The sequence below is a fragment of the Nelumbo lutea genome, chromosome 1 (genome assembly GCF_056320005.1).
Source record: "Nelumbo lutea isolate HS-2025 chromosome 1, American lotus-T2T, whole genome shotgun sequence".
Classification (NCBI taxonomy): domain Eukaryota; kingdom Viridiplantae; phylum Streptophyta; class Magnoliopsida; order Proteales; family Nelumbonaceae; genus Nelumbo; species Nelumbo lutea.
The window spans coordinates 116,078,330-116,087,548 of record NC_142684.1 but is presented as its reverse complement, the minus strand read 5'-3'; positions in this window follow the sequence as shown (position 1 = coordinate 116,087,548).

Here is a 9,219-nt window from a genome sequence, read left to right as displayed (position 1 = left end):
CCATGGAGTCTATTCCTAGCCAGTCTCCTCCACACTCAAATAGAAGCACATATAATTCCAGCCATTCTACGGACATCCTTCACAGTGCAGACCAGAGTGCCCATGACAGCTTAACTAACAAGCATTGGACGAGGTCTACTGTCTGAAGCCTCTCTACAGGGGAATGTTAAACCAGTGCAGCAGATGCATATGAAGCCATCGGCAAACATCTGTTTTTTCGGTTAAGGTATGTCCAGCCACATTTTCATTCAGTGGGGATTCTCGACGACGATGTCCACATAATCAGAACGAGAGAGAGAGAGAGAGAAGGGAAGTAGAAATTCTACCGTGTGACATGGTGGCTTGGGAAACCGGTGGTTTTGTTTCGTTTGACAAAGGGTGCAAGGGAATAAATGGCGGGAAGGAACGAGAAAAGGAATCCGGATTTCCTGCACTTGTTTGTTGTGTGCCGTGGTGTCACGGGGGTAGTTCTACAGCGGAATAACCCGTGCGGCATCCTGGCCAAGGCAGGCCAGAACAAGCCTTTATAACGCATAGAGGCTAGGAGTTATCCGATGGGATGGCTCCACCAAAGTTAGTAGCACTGGATCATGACCTCAAGTCCAATGGCCGGGGCACTCTCCTGGCTCAGACCGGTCCATGGGAGGTGCCGCTTACATGCTAAAGGGGAACAACCATAATGCAAGGCGATCATGCGCCAATGAGGTGACTTGGCACCGATGTGATGGGTCTCCTGAATGCCGATGATGACAGGCACCTGTGTGCCATGACGATAGGCAACCGCTTGGGCCGGAACACACCCGTGTGCCAAGGGCAACGGGGTAGCTCACTCAGCTTGGGCAAGGGGCTGGCGTGGTGAAGGGACATGCTTGAGCAAAGCCCGCATGCCAAGCCTCCCTTGAGTATCGGCAGCGCAGTGCCGGTCCAACACTGTCCCCATGAGCAAGTGTGCGCCCATGAGGAACCCTGGTAGCCATGCTAGCCGTTAACCAGGGCCGCCCCGCAAGGGGATGAAGGTCTAAGAGTGCCAAGGTTAGGCACCCAAGGAGGTCGACCACCCCTCCTCAAAGAGTACGTTAAGCTTTTGGTGGTCTGCCTGAAGATGACATCAGTTCTCCCAAATATCTTACAGGTGAAAATGACGGGCATGTCCCTAATGTAAGCCTGCCAAGCGTAGGCAAGGCTAAGCCTGTGTCAGACCGTCACAATGGTGCACTCGCAATTAGATTGTAATTGTAACACGTCACGTTTTAAATTGATGGTTTGCTTCTTTAAAAATAAAAAACAGAAAAAGAAATCTTTTCTTTTTTATGCCCTCTCCCTCTCCCTTTCTTTCTTTCTTTCTTTCTTTCTTGTTCTTCTTAAGGGTGTTCTATAATTGTAGTGTGGATGAGAAATTGGTGTAAATTGGTCCATATCATACCTTGTAGCAGAGACCAATCCATATAACACCACAGTCCACAGCTATTTTAAACTGTGGATAGATTGTGTGGACTATACTAATCTACACCCATGATAGCGTTCTATAGGTATGGTGTGTAGGCCTGTAAACAGATCAAATTCGAATCGAATCAGGCTAGATTTGAATTCAAAACCGATTATAGATACTGATATTCTAATTCCATTCGATATCCGACGAATATCAAATACATCAATTCGAATTTGATTTCAATTATTAAATCGAATATTCGATTCAATTCGAATTCAACTGATTGGCTTTTCGAATATATTTGAATCTGATTAGATTAATTATTTTGCAATAGACAAATTTTGCAAATTTGGGATTAGATTAATTCAAATTTGATTAGATTAATTCCAATTTTACAATCAATACCCCACTTACACCCGGTATTGTTTCCTCTACCGGGCCTGATGCACTACATTTGTAGCCTTCAAGTTGATAAGCCTACAGAGTCTCCGGTGTCAAATGGTGTTTTTGATTTCAATAATAAACAATTTCCATTTTCACAGCAAGAAGAGCATTTTTCATCAACAACAACCAAAAGCTACAAAGACCTCTCTGTACACGCCCATCAATGGTTTGGGTTCTTCATCATTAACACTTTTCACACACAAAACAATCTCCTCTCCAGCCTCTACAAGTAAGACACAATATAAAAAAACCAAAAAAAAAAAGAAAAAAAAAGAGAGTAAAGAGCCCCCTACCCTCATGGGCCTCATCCCACCCACCCCCTTCCCCAGAATGTGGTCGCAACTTGCCACTCTCGTGGTCTGGTGTTGAGCAGGAAGACTTTTTAATGATAAATGTGGTTGAAAGAATGTAAAAATTACTTTATATTTCTTGGATTCTTTTGAATTGCCCTCAAGTTAAAATTAAGTCCTCTGTTTTCTTCTGCTATCTGCTCTCGATTCTAGATTTTCACTCGTCTGTGTCCGATTTCTCCCTCTGGCTTTCCATCTCTATACTCCCTGCTTGACTCCTTCGGTGTCTTCGGTCCTGAGAAATTATAATGCAAAGTTCAATCCATCAATCAGATAAGAGAGAGAGATTCATCAAATTGACTACGTTATCAGAAATATATATGGACATGGAAAGAACCACCACCAACACTGCTTGAAGTTTTCTTTTTGAGCTCCCGGACGCCTTTGAGCAAGCAACTGCTTTGTTCTCTCAAGAACACCAAGGAAAATCGAACCACCAATTCCTATCCAAAGTACCCTTGGCTCAAAACTCTGTGAGAAGCAGAAAAATACAAAGCAAGAATAAATATTACTTCAAGGTGTATTTAACTTTAAATTTTCCCAGGCACAACATGACAAATGTACCAACAAGTTCTCCAAGATTTCTCATAAATTGTTGGAGCAATGGAGCAATGAAGTTTAATAATAAAGGCCCAAAATATGTCTACAGTCTACTTTATGATTATATCTATTACCTATTATAAAGGCCCACTTAAATTCATGGACATCATCTTTTATATCCTTATAATGTCCTCACTCTCTCTCTCTCTCTCTCTCCGTTGTATTCATTACTATGCTGTTTAGAACTAAGGCTACATGGACAAAATAGATTTCAGATCTTCCATGCATAACAAAACAAGAATACTAGAGCCTGGATAAGGTTGCCACTCAAAGAGAAATTACTTTTTCTCTAAGATTATTTGTCATATTAAATGAGATAGTTAGGAAGCCTTTCCAACTTCATAAAGGCAATATCTTAATGGGGGCATTTTTCTCCTTCTTCACTGATCATAACTAAGGGGTTCTCAAAAATAAGGGATGTTTTTCTCTCAGCTTCTACATGCTTGAAGCTCTCCTGTGCTTCACATGCTCCTGCATTTCAAACAAGTTAGAAGAATACATGGTAAAACGTAAGATGGCAATACCTTCAGAAAAGCCTGAGATGCTTCTTCTCTAACAATGGTTTGAATACAATCAATAATTCCTTTGTACTGGTTTGAAGATCCCTACATACAACAAAAGGAAAAGTTCATCGACTAAACAACATCCAAATGGATAACAAGATCTGATGTAAAACAGTTGAAATACACGTGGGAAACTCGGAAAAAAAAAATCTTTAACCTAATATGCAGATTAATGTGTATGTGTAGTTCGCCAAACTTGAACAGATTAGAGTGTACCTGGACCATCAATCTTGTCTTAATGAGAATGTTTCATACATATGTAAATGCAGGAGTGCACCTATGAAGCAAAAATGTTCAATTAATGGAATGTTTCATACATATGTAAATATGCATGAGAAATGAACTTTTCTACAGCATCAATTCCTAACTCTTCATTTCGACCTTACAGTTAAGTATTATGTTAAGAGATCTGGTAGCAGAAAAAAATTTTCATAAGCATTGAGTGGAAAAGTGATACTGTAACAAATAGGTAGGGCACCATGGAACTGAAGTGTATGTCCCTTCAAAAAACATGGAAAACCAAAGTATATAGCTCTTCTACAGAAAAAGGGGGGAACACAAACCAAAAGCATATTTGGAGCTTTAAGTTACCAGCAAAAGCACCAATGATAGCATTTTCTGGATCATTTAAATCTCTCCTTGCCTGCATGAGCAAATAAAGAAAAAAAATCAGTTATTTTGCATATATTTATGCACCCTCTGGATCAAGAAACAGAACTGCTTGAGCCGAGATACAGAACCTTAAATGACAACTCTACAAAATAAGATTGAAAGCTTGTAATGTTAAGTGGGACATTGGTGAACCCTATCAATAAGCAAAACAAGTCAAGCTGTCCAACAAATCTAGGTAAATATCTAAGAATAACAAAAGTAAGCTTACCGCTAGCTTATAACCAATCCGAAGCTGCTCATAGATACAGAATTGGATGGCATCAAATGGAAAATCTCGCAATAAAATAGACCATATACCTACTATTTCAATTTTAAGAGGTCAATCTCAATAAATATTCACTACATCATTTAAGAATTAGGAGAAAAAAATTTGCAACATAATCACTATCTACATGAATAAACCAGTTCCTAAATCTGTAATTTATTCTATCTCATTTAAGCTAAAAAATCTAGCTCATAAGTCATAAGCAGAAATCAATAAACCAATAAACCAATAAATCATTATCTAAAAGACAAAAACATTTTCAGAATTCAAAAATCTGTAATATATTCTATCTCATTAGAATAACAAAATGAATAAACCCTAAATCTGTAATCTATTCTCTCATTTAATCTGAAAAATGTAGCTCATAACCAAAAACCAAAAATCAAAAAACCAATAAATCATTATCTAAATAACTATAAAAAATGTGTGATCTGAAAACTTTAGCATAGGAAGAGAGCTGAAAAATCTAAATTACTATCTCATTAGAAAAAGAGCTGAAGATCTGAAAAATTTACATAGGAACCAATCTGTAACTGTAAGACTGTAATCACCTTGAGAAAAGAGGCAGGGGACGATGGCAAGCATGGGTTCCCGGTGGTGCAAATGTGATGGGTTCCCACCTGCAGTCGTGGGTTGCAGCACAAAGCCGATGATGCTGGATGGTTGAGGCTTGAGGTTTGCTTCTTGCTTGAGCTTGAGCAGTGACAAACGGGCGATTGGGTGAGACACAAGATGAGCGACAATGTCGTCGTGGGTTTCAGTACAAACCCATCTGTAATTGACGATGCCGTCGGTGATGATGGATTGGTGGTTGCTTGGGCAGCGAGTCAAAAACTGAGAGAAGAGATAGAGGTAAGAACCTAATGTAGCGCAATCCGGTCACTCCTAGCTGGCACTCGTGTGGCTCCTAAAAGACACTTGAGATGGGGAAGAATAAGAAGAATCTCTTGGGGGTCTACCCGGTGGGGACACTCTGATGCTTAAGTCAGTACTTGGTAGAAGCAAGGAAAAGGCGAAAGGCTAAGAGTGCAGATAGCGCGTTACCACTATATTCAAGAGATTAGAAGTTCAAGAAGTTTCTCTTCTGCCCTGAGGGATTTTATAGGGACACTCACACTAGGTCGGGCATAACCGCCACTGGGCTCCTTCCATAGTCGTTACCTGCCAGGGCTGCACATGTGGCCGTTGTGGCCTACGCCTCGCCCAAGTGAGTGACACTTTTCCAAAGTGGCAGGCATTACTTTACCTACTGAGAGACGTGGATGCAGACTATCGAAAGGGCTGGGACTGCACCATCAGGAGAGGATATGGTGCAGTCTGATCAGTACGGTCTGTCAGTTGGAAGCTTCCTAAAGAGCATTAGTGCGGCTCGTTCGCGAGCTATTTTACGGCGAGCTTGGAGCACTCCAGGATTACCCTTAGTAGTAGAATTGGTCCTCGGAATGACTTGTCTGCTAGGGAACTCGGGCGAGATAATAACTTTAGCTCGTGAGCTATAGTTGCCTCAGAGTTATCTCTTCAAAGATAGCACGGGGAGCCCGGAGTTCGCATCGCAGCAGACTCCTCCCCTCGTGAGCTGTAACGTAGCGGACTGCTTCGTGGGCCCGTCACTTGGTCGCACCAGGCTTCAACATTGGGTTGTTGCTCATGCCAAGTCAGCGTCTATGTGTCACCGTTTCATAGGTTGGGTTAAATCATCCTTCATCAATTGCCCCCCACTCCTCGAGCTAAGAGTACTGCCTTAGCACGGGGAGTTTATGAAGCGTGACGGACTAATTTGACCGAAATTCAAACTTGATTGACTATCCTCCTTAAATGCATTTGCGGGAATCAAGAGATTTTCTGACCTTCTTGACTTTTCAGATTCCAAAAACGTGCTGAGGTGGCTTTTAACTCCGAACGTCGTGCGGCTGCGACTACCTTAATTATGGAAGACGTGCTGCCAATCACCTTTGGTTTTCAGAAGGTGTGCGGTCAGGGCGCCTATGGGCCGTTGGATTTGCTTTGATATGGGCTGTCAATTTGAAAGGGTGGAGACTATAAATAGGGGGCCCCCTCGGGCCTCAGTTTTTCCCATGCCATCTTGCTGTCTTTGGATTCTGAGGTCGCGCACTTCACCTAGTCTACCCGAATTCCTCAGTTTGCTTCATTTTGTCTCCTCTGGTAAGTCCCAAGCGCTGTTAGCCATCTAGGTACCCATGCCACACCTATCACCAGGGGCGATAGCCAAGATGATGATTCTCCCTCGAGCTCAGGGGGAGCTTGGGAGGGAGCCTGATACATTTGGCCCTTCCTTGATGATAGTGGAGAGACTCAGGTCTCTGAGACGCTACTTTTGCCTCCCTGGGGACCTGGTTTACAGCCTCCCTACTGGCAACTTCCCTTGGGAGCATGGTCCCAATGACATAGTAATCTTTCAGGAGCAACTCGAGGCTAGCTTGCATCTCCCTCTACACCCCTTGATAGTGGAGGTGTTAAATCACTTTAACGTCACCATTGACCAGCTTCATCCCAACGCCATTCGAAACATGGTTGGGACTATATCCCTGTGTTATGAGTACTGCCTTCCTTTGGACCTCGATATTTTTGCCTCTATACTTTGTATAAAGAACGCTGCTCCTGAGGTTCCTCCGGAGAGGCGCTTTTATTACCTCTCTCCCCGTCGCGGCTATAAGCTCCTATACGAGCTACCAAATAAGATTACCGCCTGGAAGCGGGATTACTTTGTGGTCCATAACCTCGAGGGGTGGTCCCTCCCAACTGCTTGGAGGGGTGCCATCCAGGACCCCGGGGCCGAGCTTGACCCTGAAATTCAGAAAACGATGCTGTCCTAGGCATCGATAGGCTTCCTTTGCTCGGACTACTTGGCCGAGGAGAAGCTCGCGTAGGTAGGCTTGAGCCCGGGTAGGTTTCCTTTTTAGGTCCCGTAGTGCCTTGTAACAATATTGTGTACACGTGTATTTTGTTTCTTGCTGGACAAATATCTTGTGGTTTTTTGGCAGCCATCATGTCTAGTGCCGATTCGCGCCGCCTTCTCTTAAGCAGCCAGAGGTGCCATGCAAAGAGGATGTGCCCCGACCAGACCCCCCTTCAGAAAGTATGAAGTTCAGGTCTGCCGAGCCGATTTACCCTCTCCTCCGCCCGAGACTCCGACACCCCCACCTGAAGGGACTAGTGGGATTAACCTCGGGGGGGACGAGCTCCCTCAGCCAGGGGAGGCTCCCTGTAATCCCCTCCAGCCACGTCCTTACCCTCGGTTCCCAGTGGGGAAATGGGAAGGGGTAAATGATTATCTTGTGGCTCGCCGGAGGAGCCAGAAGGCGATTACTAATGATGAGGTCAAGCGAAGGAAGAGGATGGCTCTTCAGGTAGTAGGTGTGGGACTTGGAGTCCACTCTTCTAAATCAGACTCGAAACTTTGATCAGATGGTGGAGGCTGAGCGAGAGAAAGTGGTCTGGGATTTTAAAGACTCCCAGGAATTCCACAACCTCTAGGCGGAGTATGGTTCGGGTTCGTACTGCTCTGGGTTTAAGCTTTGCCGGTGGCTGGTTCGGAAGAAGTTCTCTGGACTCAACCTCGACAGCATTACTATGAAGGGTCTCTCTCCTGTGACGGTGGACCAAGCGAAGGAAGAGGAGTCTGACTCCCAAGAGGATGAGGAGGCAGATCCTTGAGGCGGTGTTTCTTTGGACTTCTGGTGGCTTCCGGGTGTCGTAAACCCGGTCTTTCACAAGTCTTTGTTGGGCAGTTGTGCCCCGTGATAGTCAGACTTTCCTAAGCCATTTAGCTCGGTTATTGTGCTGTTATTTTTATTCTTCTTCTTTTTTTTTCAAGTGATAATGAAAGTTCTTTCCTTCTTCTTCCAAGTATGATGGGCTCTTTGTATCTTTGCTAAGGTGATCTCGATACCTAAGCTATTAGAGCTATTTACCCAAAGTAAGGCATCTCCATGGTGCACGACAAGTCGATTGCCATGTGTACCCAAACTATTTGTCCGTCGGTTATTCTTTACTTCGATCGTTGTACTAGGACAAGCTACGTTTGGTGGGGTTTAAGCCCGAGCTGCTTACACTCCTCACCTTGACAAGCTATCATGAAGATGACTGGGTCTGACTGCGTCGAGATCGTGTTAGCTCGGCATTCTTTGCCCTTAGGCTCTGGGGGTGACTTATAGTCTACTTTTGAGGTTTGCCTGTGCCTCAAAGGCGACCAGGTCTTATTGCGCCGAGATCGTGTTAGCTCGGCATTTTTTCCCTTAGGCTTTGGGAGTGGCTCGTGGCCTACTCGGTTGTTACAGATAGTATTGTCTTAAGTTGACAATATTCTATGCCCGAGGTACTTGTTTCCCTCCAAGGGTCTCGAGCTCGTACGTTCCTTCCCCGAGCACTCGCTTCACTCAGTAGGGACCTTCCCAGTTGGACCCGAGCTTGCCAGCGTCGGGCTCAGGTACCATAACTTTACGAAGGACCAGGTTGCCAATGTAGAGGTTCCGCCTCTTGACCCTGGCGTTATAGTACCGAGTTAGTCTCTGCTGGTAGGCTGCGGTCCTGATGTACGCGAGGTCCCTTACTTCGTCAAGTAGATCGAGGTTGGTACGTTGCTCACCTTCGTTCGTTTGATCACTGTATGCTTCTAGCCGCAACATAGGTACTTTGATCTCTACAGGGATTACTGCTTCGGTGCTGTAGGTGAGATTGAAGGGTGTTTCTCCCGTGGTGGTCTTCTCCGTGGTCCGGTATGCCCATAGAACACTGGGTAGTTCATCTGTCCACAATCCTTTAGCTCGGTCCAACCATGCCTTTAATCCACAGAGGATGACTCTATTCGTGACTTCTGCCTGACCGTTTGCTTGAGGGTGTGCGACTGAAGTAAAGTTTTGTCGGATTCCCATGTCT